The sequence below is a fragment of the Akebia trifoliata genome, chromosome 7 (assembly GCF_017979445.1).
Source record: "Akebia trifoliata isolate Shusen 1 chromosome 7, ASM1797944v1, whole genome shotgun sequence".
Lineage (NCBI taxonomy): Eukaryota > Viridiplantae > Streptophyta > Magnoliopsida > Ranunculales > Lardizabalaceae > Akebia > Akebia trifoliata.
In genome coordinates this window covers 13,012,240-13,025,023 of record NC_141381.1, presented here as the reverse complement: position 1 = coordinate 13,025,023, position 12,784 = coordinate 13,012,240, and positions in this window count along the sequence as shown.

The following is a 12,784-nucleotide window of genomic DNA, read 5'->3' as shown; positions in this document are numbered from 1 at the left end:
CCAGATCCATGTCAAATTGGGTCCACGCCCATATCCAACCAAACTGGGTCCCCGACCCAGATCCATGTCAAACTGGGTCCACGACCCAGATCCATGTCAAATTGGGTCCACGACCCATATCAAACCAAACTGGGTCCACGACCCAGATCCAACCAACCCTGGGTCCCCGACCCAGATCCATTCAACTGGGTCCACGACCCAGATCCATGTCAAACTGGGTCCCCACGACCCATATCCAACCAAACTGGGTCCCCGACCCAGATCCATGTCAAACTGGGTCCACGACCCAGATCCATGTCAAACTGGGTCCACGACCCAGATCCAACCAAACTGGGTCCACGACCCAGATCCAATCAAACTGGGTCCACGACCCAATCCGTTTCAAACTGGGTCCCCGACCCAGATCCATTTCAACTGGGTCCACGACCCAGATCCATGTCAAATGGGTCCACGACCCAGATCCAACCAAACTGGGTCCCCGACCCAGATCCATGTCAACTGGGTCCACGACCCAGATCCATGTCAAACTGGGTCCACGACCCAATCCAACCAAACTGGGTCCACGACCCAGATCCAATCAACCCCGGTTCACGACCCAGATCCACTTCAACTAGGTCCAATCCAGATCCACAACCAATCAAGTCCACGACCCATAGCGAATCAAGTTCATGATCCATCTATGATCTATATAAAGATAACAACCAATCAATCGACTCAAACACATTCAACTTTTTCAAAAAAAAAAAAAAAAAAAAAAAAAAAAGATGTTAACAAAGCACCAATTGCAGTCCTTGATCAAAGTCGGTGCCTAGAAAGATCTTACCCTGTTGATACGAGGGGGATAGACTACGTCTATTCAGGGAACAAGGTGATTTAAGAGTGCCATTGTGCGCCGCCTCTTCCTTGGAGATCCGCCTGGCCGACGATGATTTCAGAGAACTGAATTGGGGGCTGCCAAAAATACGGGTTATTCTAACTCAGTTTATCTCAGAAATTCTTTTCAAAATGTTTTCCCGACTCCGTGTCGATGCCAGTCCCGTGCTGATGAAATTACCCTTTTTCCAAAATGTTTCCCGACTCCGTGTCGATGCCAGTCCCGTGCTGATGAAATTACCTTTTTCAAAAACGTTTACCGACTCCGTGTCGATGCCAGCTCCCGTGCTGATGTAACTTCTTTTCAAAATATCTTACCGACTCCGTGTCGATGCCAGCTCCGTGCTGATGTAACTCTTTTCAAAATGTTTTACCGACTCCGTGTCGATGCCAGCTCCGTGCTGATGTAACTTCTTTTCAAAATGTTTTACCGACTCCGTGTCGATGCCAGCTCCGTGCTGATGTAATTTCTTTTCAAAACCGTTTTACCGACTCCGTGTCGATGCCAGCTCCGTGCTGATGTAATTTCCTTTCAAACCGTTTTTACCGACTCCGTGTCGATGCCAGCTCCGTGCTGATGTAATTTCTTTTCAAACCGTTTTACCGACTCCGTGTCGATGCCAGCTCCGTGCTGATGTAATTTCTTTCAAATATTTCCCGACTCCGTGTCGATGCCAGCTCCGTGCTGATGTGAAATTACCTTTTCAAAAAAAAAAAAAAAAATGTTTTTACCGACCCCGTGTCGATGCCAGCTTCGCGCTGATGTAATTATTTTCTCTCAAAAACAATCCAGCTCCGCGCTGACGAACCGTATTTTCAAGCTCACTAACTAACTAAATTTCCCTTTTTGAGTACCATCCCATAATAATTACCGGACCTAATAAAACATCATGCATTTTCCTTTTTGTAAGTAAGATAGTAACACTTGGTCTTCTGTACCCACAGGTGGCCAAACAAAAAAAAGTACAAACTTCCTGAGAAGCCTCCATACTTTCTCCGATCATCTTCATCAACTATGAGTAACTCAGATGAACCACAACCTGCGACAAATGAACTGGCCGAAGCTAATGCAATGATAGCAAAGCTGTTAGAGAAACAACGAAAAGGCAGGAACAAATCTTGGCGGCTGTCTTGAGTAGCACCAATTTTCTGCAAGCACAGGCAACTCAGCATCAAGCATCCGGGTCAAACCCCGAACCCCCTGAGCAAATACGACCAGAACAACAAACCACCCCACCTCCTACTGTGCCAATATATCAGGGTCCTCCGCTTATATACCACAGAACCCACCACCTCCCGTGATGATCCCAGATGACGAGTGTGACTTTAGGGCTCCTGAAGCTAAGAGTGCTACTGACGACAAAATGGCCCGACAGATTGAATCTCTCCAAGAGGAAATGCGACGGATGAAAGGCACAAATACTCTGGGAGGAACAAGATTCAGGGACCTATGCTTCTATCCCAACGCACAGCTGCCGGCCAAGTTTAAATGCCCGGAATTTGAGAAATATAATGGTGTTGGGTGTCCTCTGTCACACCTCAAATTGTATTGTGGATCAATGTGCCAATATGGCGAGGATGACAGACTGCTGGTGCACACTTTTCCAAAGAAGCTTAACAGGACCGGCCTCTCAAGTGGTTCTCAGGATTGGACCATACACTCATCAAGAGTTGGCAGGACTTGGCTGAAATGTTCTGGCACAATTATCGGTTCAATACAGATGTGGGTCTGGATCGGAATGATATGGCTAAGATGACGAGGAAACATAAAGAAACAGTGAAAGAATATGCCCAGAGATGGCGGGAGTCCGCCTCACAAGTACGGCCCGCAATGACCGAACAGGAGATGAACACTACGTTTATCTCAACACTGGGGCATGCCTTTTACACTCATTTGGTTGGACACACTACAGGCACATTCTCGAATTTAGTTCAAGTGGCAGACCGGGTCGAGGACGGGATCCGAACCGGTCTAATATTTGACTTTACAGCCTTGAGTGCAGCAGCGGGGACCTCGGCACAAAAGAAATCAGTGCCTTTTGTCAAAAAGAAAGAGGATACCCAGGTCAATAATGTACAACCCAGCCAACCTCTCATCATTCAAGCACCAGCTCAGCGGCCACAGGCACCCCAGGCACATTGGGCGCCAGTACCTCGAGCTGCCTGGGCTCCAGCACCGCAGAATCCCTTCCGGACAGTTCCTCCACAAATGCAGCAGGCACCACAATATGGACAGAACCAACAGGCACCACTATATGGGCAGAATCAACAAGCGAGACCGAACAGGGTTAATAGAGTGTTTACCAGGCTACCCATGACATTATCTGAGTTACTGCCAATCTTGCTCAAGGGTGAGTATCTTGTCAAACGTCCACCAAATCCTGAAGCTGCCAAAGGGCCAGGGTACAACCCCAATTTGATTTGTGAATTTCATATGGGTGCACCGGGGCACTCGACAGACCAATGCTGGCAGCTCAAACATCAGGTACAGAACTTGATTGACAAGAAGGCTCTTATCCTGGATGGGCGCCCACACCCCCCAACAGCAAGAATATCAACCAAAACCCCTACCTACCCACAATGGAGAGGGGAGTGGGCACAGGGTAAATGTCATCTGTGGAGAATCTACTTTAATCCTTCGGATCTGATAGCACCTATCGGGTCCAAAATCAGGGTCCATCTAACTCAAGGATCAAAGCACCAACAATCAGCACAGTCCACCATTACACAACCAACTCACCCCAAAATTCACTACCACTCATCTCAAATTAGCCGACCGACCTCACCATCCATCCCACTCATCAAATGCTACTACCCACCCTCCTTTAGTCATACCTTACGGATCACCCCATCATCAAAATTCAACCAGGCCTCCCCTTGTTATACCCTACACGCACCACCATATTCCCAGGATCAACTCGACCCCCCCTCCATATACCATATACTTCATCTCCACGTCCACCACTCGTCATTCCATATACTCCATCGACTCCTCACATAACTTCCCCTACCATCACTACACCCAAATCATCACTACCTCCTCTCATTCTCAATATGAAACCCGATCCACCCCCCATGACCATACATTCACCTAAGCCATTCCCCTATAGCTCTTCCAGGCAGTTCCTTGGAGTTATGAGACTACCATCACCACAACCGCCGGGGTCGAAACAATGAAGAAGGCATTGGTGGCCGATATCGGTAATATGACAAAGACAGGGAGATGCAAAAAAATACCAACAAAGGGGGTAAGCATCAAGGAAAAGACTGAAGAAACGACACATGGGATAACAGAGGAGGAAAAAAGGAAGGAAAAAGGAAAGGGCAAGATGGACGAGAATGACCAGAAGAAAGAGGAGGTGAAAGCGGCAGATAAAGAAGCTGAAGCAAAAGTGACAGACAAAGAAGCCACTGACTTTATTAAGCTCATCCTCAAGAGAGAGCATAATATAATAGACAGATTGAACAAGCAGCCAGACCAAGTCAGCATCCTAGGACTAATACAAAAATCGGAAGAGCACCAAGAGGCATTGTTAAAAGTCCTAGGGGGTCACATGTACCTTCGACCACGACACCGGCCCAGTTAGAGCAAACAGTCGGCCAGATCATGCCTCCAATCCTATTATCTTCACAGAAAATGAGTTTACGCCTGAAGGGACGGGGCATGTCGAGCCACTGAACATTATGGTCATATGCAAGGGCATGATGGTTGCCAGGGTGCTGATTGACAATGGCTCTCAGCGCTTAATGTTTGTCCACTTGAGACCTTCCGAAAGCTGAACGCCGATTGGTCGTATGTGAAACCCAACAATAAGGTTGTTCGAGGGTTCGATAGTTCGAAAAGGGACTCGTTGGGCGAGGTGAACCTACCAATCACAATAGGACCTGCACCTTTGAAGTGACGTTTGAAGTCATGGAAATACCAACGACCTTCAACTTGTTACTGGGTAGGCCTTGGATCCATACTGCCGGGGCTGTGCCTTCCTCGTTGCACCAAAGAGTCAAATTTATCATGGGGCAAAGGATGGTATCAGTATTGGCAGAGAACCTTATTCCAGCTGGGAGAGCCCCAGACGTGCCTTTCATTGATATAGAGATGACGAAGGACAAGGCACTCTACCATTCGTATCAATTTGCGGCTGTCAACCACATCGAGAAAGGAAAGGAGAATGTAAAGGCAAAGCTATCGAGAGCGAACATTATGGTTGGTCGGGTCATGAAAAGGGGAGGTTACCGGCCCAAGCAAGGGTTAGGACCAGGGGGAAGAGGAAGAGCTACACCAGTCGAAGCGAGCAAATATACTCCTTATTTTGGTCTAGGGTTCAGGCCCACAAAGAAAGACATAGCAGAAATGAAAGAAAAGAAGAAAGAACTTCGACTAGCAAGAAAGCAAAATCGGGAATCGAATGTCTGGAACCCGGGCCGAGTCCCTCACATTAGTGTCAGCTTCTCAAAGTCCCATATCAGACCCGACAACTTATCAGAACCACCACGGGCAAAAAGGGTAAAAATGGTAAATACAGCACCACTGCACTTTCAAGAAGACTCAATCGTCGAGTCCCAATCATCCTTCGTAGAAGGCATTGACGTTTTGTTCAATGGGGACTCCGAGGAAAGTCCATCGGAGACTGCTCCAAAATCCAGCAAAGTCAAAATCACTACTGACCATGGGAACAAATCACCCTTTCCAAAGGGTATTGACTGGGCATCAGTCGTCATCCCACCGAGTTTGGGAGGGACTGTGCCCCAACCTGACAACAACAACAATCAAACGGAGATCATGGTTATCTCCGAACCACCAACCAAATCACCCAACAAATCACTTTCACATCTCATCCGCCCCCTCAGAGAAGGGGAGACACTACACAATTGGGAAGAATTCCCTCTAACCCTTGAGGCTACCATAGCCTCCAAAAAAAAAAACGCCGTTAGGCAACATCAGTTTGCCCGAGGATCATAACGAGCCCTCGTCCTCGGGTAAAGACTGTTTTGAGGGCTCCCTATCTTTACTAATGCATGATTGTTCTTCTTATTTCAGATGTCCGGAAAATAGCATCAAAAACCAAAAAAATCAAAAATTCTTCAAAAATCAAAAAAATCGAAAAGTCTTCAAAAAACAAAAAAATCAAAAAGTTTTCAAAATCTCAAAAAAACAGATATATTCCAAAAACCAAAAAAAGAGTTTTCTCAAAATTTAAGGGATTTGTCTCAATCGAATGGACCTTTGGACAGAACAGAATATGAAAAGGACGAGTATGACTTCGATCTTGAACTCGACTTCGATCTCATGGGAATTGAAGAAGAGTCTGAGGACGAAGTGGAATACCCTCCTAAAGAAATCAAGGACCTGTTAGAACGACATGAAAAGGGTGTTCAGCCAAACATTGAGGATACAGACTCAGTTAATCTCGGCACTGAAGATGACCCACGTGTTGTAAAAATCGGAGCCTTGTTAACCCCTCAGCAGAAAGAAGAAATGATCGAACTATTGCGTAATTATCAAGACATCTTCGCCTGGTCCTACAAAGATATGCCCGGTTTGGACACGGATCTTGTTGTTCATAAGCCTACCGATCGCTCCTGGGAGCAAGCCGATCAAGCAAAAATTAGAAGACTTAAGCCAGAATGGACACTCAAAGTCAAAGATGAAGTGATGAAACAGTTTCAAGCAGGATTTCTCGCCGTCTCCACGTACCCCGAATGGCTAGCCAATGTCGTTCCGGTACCAAAGAAGGATGGGAAAGTAAGAATGTGTGTCGACTATCGGGATTTGAACAAAGCCAGTCCTAAGGACGATTTTCCACTACCTCACATCGACACTCTAGTCGATAGTACAGCAGGGCATGGTATGTTCTCATTCATGGATGGTTTCTCCGGGTACAATCAGATAAAAATGGCAGAAGAAGACCAAGAGAAGACAGCATTCATTACACCCTGGGGTACTTTTCATTACAAAGTCATGCCGTTTGGGCTTAAAAATGCAGGGGCAACCTATCAACGTGCAATGACGGCTTTATTCCACGACATGATCCACAAGGAAATGGAAGTCTACGTAGATGATATGATCGCTAAATCGGGCATAGAAGAAGATCATCTGATAAATCTCAAGAAATTGTTCGACAGGCTAAGGAAATACAGCTTAAGGCTCAATCCAGCAAAGTGTGTCTTCGGGGCAACATCAGGCAAGTTATTGGGTTTTATCGTCAGTAGAAGAGGCATTGAGATAGATCCAGCAAAGACCAAGTACATTCTCGAAATGAAAGCACCGGTATCAGAAAAGGATGTCCAAGCATTTCTGGGTAGAATACAGTATATCAGTAGATTCATTGCGCAACTCACGCCTATCTGTGAACCAGTATTTAAGCTGCTCAGAAAAGATATGCCGAAAGCATGGAACGAAGACTGTCAAGAAGCCTTCGACAAGATAAAGAAATATTTGCTCAATCCACCAGTCTTGGTTCCTCCTACGCCAGGGCGACCCTTACTGATGTACATCTCGGTGCAAGAAACGTCTATGGGCTGTGTACTGGGGAAACACGATGAGTCAGGTAGAAAAGAGCAAGCCATTTACTATCTCAGCAAAAAGTTCACTGATTATGAGGCAAAGTATTCGGCACTCGAGAAGACTTGTTGTGCATTGGTCTGGGCATCTCAACGACTACGCCACTACCTCCTCCTCAGCTACTCGACTATGCTCATTGCTCGAATGGACCCGCTCAAGTATCTCTTCGAAAAACCAGCACTAACAGGTCGTACTGCAAATGGCAATTACTATTATCTGAGTTCGACATCACCTATGTCACTCAAAAGGCCATCAAGGGGCAAGCCATTGCCGACCATTTAGCCGAGCATCCATTCCTTGATTACGAACCATTGAAGACAAACTTTCCTGACGAAGCCATATTGCTCACTGAGATTGAGGACGATGATGAAGAACCAGGTTGGAAAATGTATTTTGACGGAGCAGCAAATCAAAAAGGAAACGGAATAGGGGCAGTCTTGATCAAACCAGACGGGTCCCACGTGCCAATTGCAATCAGACTAAAGTCCAATGTTCCAACAACGAGGCTGAATACGAAGCGTGCATAGCAGGGTTGAAAGCAGCACTGGATCTCGAGGTAGATGAGATCGATGTTTTCGGAGATTCAAGCCTAGTAGTCTATCAGACGACTGGAGAATGGAAGACTCGAGAGCAGAGATTGATCCCTTACCATGAGTATCTAGAGGAACTAAGCTCATGCTTCGATAGAATCTCATTCACTTATATGCCGAGAGCCAAGAATCAATTTGCTGATGCACTAGCAACGCTCGCTTCCATGATCAGTATCTCAGAGGACTTAGTCATTGACCCTATTGAGATTGGACTTCAAGACGAGCCAGCTTACTGCCTACCCGTCGAAGTTGAAGAATCTGAAGAAAAGCCTTGGTACTCAGACATCAAAGCCTATCTCGAAGATCGAACTCTCCCATCAGACGCAACGTCTAATGATCGAAGGACTATTCAGAAGCTAGCAGGCCAATTCTTCCTAAGCAATGGCATTCTGTACAAGAAATCACATCATGAAGTCTTACTCCGATGTGTGGCAGAACTAGAAGCAAAACGACTGATCGAAACCGTACATGGTGGAGTCTGCGGACCTCACATGAATGGTCACATGCTTGCTAAGAAGATCATGAGAATGGGATATTACTGGACTACCATGGAAAGTGATTGTTATCAACACGTCCGTAAATGCCATCTCTGCCAGATCTATGCCAATAAGATCAACGCGCCACCATCAGAATTGCACAATATGACTACTCCTTGGCCCTTCTCACTCTGGGGCATGGACGTTATTGGACAGATTTCGCCAAAAGCTTCAAATGGGCACCGCTTCATCCTAGTCGCTATCGATTACTTTACAAAATGGGTAGAGGCCGCTTCTTATGCCAATGTCACAAAGAGCAGTGTTCTGAAGTTTGTCAAGAACAATATTATCTGCAGATATGGGCTTCCCAGCGGGTTAGTGACAGACAACGCCAAGAACTTCAAAAACAAGGACATGATCAAGATGTGCGAGGACTTTCAGATCACTCATCACAACTCTGTACCTTACCGACCCAAAATGAACGGAGCAGTTGAGGCTGCCAACAAGAATATCAAAAGAATCATCGAAAAGATGGCAGTCACTTACAAAGATTGGCACGACATGTTGCCTTTCGCTCTTCATGCTTATCGAACTTCATTTCGAACCTCAACTGGGGCAACTCCGTATTCATTGGTATATGGAATGGAAGCAGTCCTACCCGTCGAGGTTGAGATTCCCTCCCTCCGGATCTTAAAAGAAGCAGAGTTGGATGAAACAGAATGGGTTCAAACCCGATTTGATCAACTAAATCTGATTGAAGAAAAGCGCCTTGCAGCCATTTGCCACGGACAGATCTATCAGAAACGAATAGCTCGAGCCTACAACAAGAAAGTCAAACCTCGGAATTTCTCACCAGGAGACCTTGTCTTGAAAAAGATCTTACCAATACAAGAAGATGCTAGGGGAAAATTCAGACCAAACTACGAGGGACCATTCATTGTGCAGAAGGTGATGACGGGAGGAGCTTTGATCCTTACAGAAATGGACGGACAAGTCTTCCCTCACCGATCAATGCTGACACCGTTAAGAATACTACGCCTGAGATCTGACCCTGAGATGACGAAAGGCCATCTTTGCTATCCTGAAAACAACTATCTAACCCTAGTCAACCCTTTGAGCCATCACGTTCATTTCTTAACCTAAGACTGGGGCAAGTCAATGCAAAAAAAAAAAAAAAAAAAAAAAAAAAAAAAAAAAAAAAAGAAAAAGAAACAAAAGAAAAGAAAATCAGAAAGTCAAAGCATCAGTTACTCCTGGCCCGCATGAGGATAAACTGTGAACGGCTAAAATACAAAAAAAAAAAAAAATCAAAAATTCAAAAACTCGGACACTTGATCTGAGCTCGACCCAAATCTCCAGCCTAAACAAGTTCGAGAGACGCTGGGAGGAGACATAGATCACCTTTTCGAAACAAAAATATACGAACCCCAAGTCTAACCCACTCTAGACGAACCTACCTTAACCTTTTTTTACCTTTCCACTACACTCAGCCTTAGCCAACACTTTGTCCCATTAAAAGTCCTTTCGGATCAGGGAATGTTCTAAGGCATCATAATGACGGTGGCAGCACCAATGATCTGGCAGCTTGATTCGGACCTCAAGTCTTATTAGTCGTTGGAAGACGCGAGAGGGGAGTCCAGGTCGGAAATTCGAAAAAAAAGAGTACTCGAAGTGTAGAGTAGCCGATCTCGCGGCTCAACTTGAGTTGCCGAGCCACGAATAGTCGTCAGCAAACTCGAGAGGGGAATCTAGATCTGTTACTCAAGAAAGAGTACCACTACAAGAGTAGAGTCGCCGATCTCGCAGCTCAACTTGAGTCACCAAGCCACAAAGACACAGAGGCTCCAAACAAGATTTGCAATGAAAAATCCAAAAAATAATAAAAATAAAATACAAGCATAGTCTGAAAGGGCATAGTGAAAACCCGAAAGGGCGCTATGAGTAAAAGAATCAGACTATGGCAAGATCAAAACCACCGGCACGATGAAAACCCAAAAAGGCATCGATGCGTAAAAAATGTGGAAACCGGGTCTGGTGAAAACCGTAACTGGCACCAGGGGCAATAAGGGAATCATAAAAATAAAAAAAAAACAAAAAAAAACAAAAAAAAAAAAAGAACTCCTGGCCCGCATGAGTATAAACTGTGAACGGCAAAAATTTCCCAGAATCCTAAGTCTCATCGCTCGATCGATATTCACCCAGTACTGGAGCACTGGGGATGACTCTAAGAAGAACATGAGAACTGCTGACATCTATATCCTCAGTAGTTGGCAAAAACACCAATATCATCGAGATAACAAAGGTTTTTCGAAAATCTTCATATTTTGGATCTACAATATCTATTCGACAAAGACAAATTACCAAAAATTCAAATGTTTTCAAAACTACTATTTTGGCCGATGACGAAAAATCTAGGACTTATTCAAACATCATGTTTTCAAAGCAATAGATACACCTGAGGCCAAGTAAGTAAAAAACCTATTTTCCTTTCATTTCAAAAAGTTTCACATTACGTTTTGTAAAAGGAAAAGAAAAAAAAAAAAAAAAAAAAAAATGGTGCCAATCACACATCTCGACGAGAAATGAAGAAGGAATCAAGTCTTTCTTCTAAGGCACGAATGCGGGCAGCTTGCCCCATCATTACCACCTCAGCATCCGAAGCATCACGGCTCACCAGTAAGATGCAAAGGCATCAAAACAGGGACCCTTGGGCAAGTCTCTCCCGGAAGATCATCAATCTCCGCCCTCAGAATAGAAGACTCTTCATTCTTCAAAACTCGAGTCGAGCTATCTGGTTCTTCAGATCATTCTCAGAACGTAACCAAATCTTCTCAATCCGCTTATGAGACACCTTCATCTCCGCCAGTCGATCACGGTGGTCAAAGAACGAGAACCAGAAGACCTCCCTTGAACTGAAGGCGTGGCACAAGTTCTCTCAGCAATCTGTTGTTGCATCCAAAGTTGGTAGTTTTGAAAAGAATAACCCGGAAATACAGGATGATCAAGAGTCACCACGTTCTTCCAAGCTTTCTCTAACCGATTACGCAATTGCCATGAGGAGGGAGAAGGAGAAAAAGACCCGAACCCACTCTCCAAAATCTCCATGAGTCACTATGCCCTGTTCTTCACCAAATTGTCGTAACACACGAAGAGGGATGTAATGGTGGCCCCAGTCAAACCAATCAATATGGCAAAACAACTCTGAGAGAAGAAAGAACAGGTGAAGCCGAAGGCTGGAAGGTGCCTAACCAACGTATCTCTTCATCTGGCATACCTTGCAAACCTTCAAACCAACCCAACTTGCCGCCAGAATGGACGGGAAGGTTTCCTTTTGTTCATCAAAGCCACTAAATCAGCATGGACGTTGAAAGGACGACTAATGGGTGTAGTCAAAGCCAAATGATCGAAGAACCAAAGCTGCACAAAAAGGGAAGTCAACTCTAATCACAATGCCCCAAAATCTAAAAGCTTCAATTCTAATCATGATGTTTCCAAACTTGAAAGGGACATTACCTGCAACAATGGAGCACACCCATGATATACTCGTTCTCTCCCGCTCGAACAAGCCGTGAGAGACAAATAGGTTTCTCCTAGAAGCATAGGAGCCAACCTAAAACCTTGTCGCACTTGGTCGAGCACGCTTATCAAAGCTAGATTCACATGCTCATCATTTCGAGGGAACAAAAGTTGGTTCACTACCACCAAGGTCAAAATGTCAAAACGAGATGGGGAACTCGTATCCCCAAGCCATCGAAGCAAAAATTCCTTAGAAACCTTGAGTAGATTTGAGTTCCCATCAATCCGTCCTAGTTGTTGCTTGGTGACCCCAAAGAATCCCGATGCTTCTTTCCTATAACTTTCTCGTAAGGGTGGTACAACCACCCTAGGCGATTGGCTAAGGCCAAGTATCCGTTCAAACTCCTCAATCGTAGGAGTCATTTCTTTGTCTCCAAAGCGAAATAAATTGAGCTCTGGGACCCAAAATCCCATAAGAGCCTCTATCAAGTCCCACATGATAGTGACCTTCGACAAAGAGAGAGTGAAGCCAAGCTTGTTGGAATCCCACCTAGTTCTCTCTTCATGAGTCATGGAACTAAGCCATTGATGTAAAAATGGGTCTATAACGGCGTACCTTTTGAGATTGGGAAGGTTGAAGTTACCTTCAAGAGCGGGAGATGAGCTTTCAACCGTAAGATCAAAGTTGGTGGAATCCTCCAAAGCATGAGTGGGCTCCATTGATGCCCTAGTGTGTGTGAAATAACCAAAATCGTGAAGGAGAATGA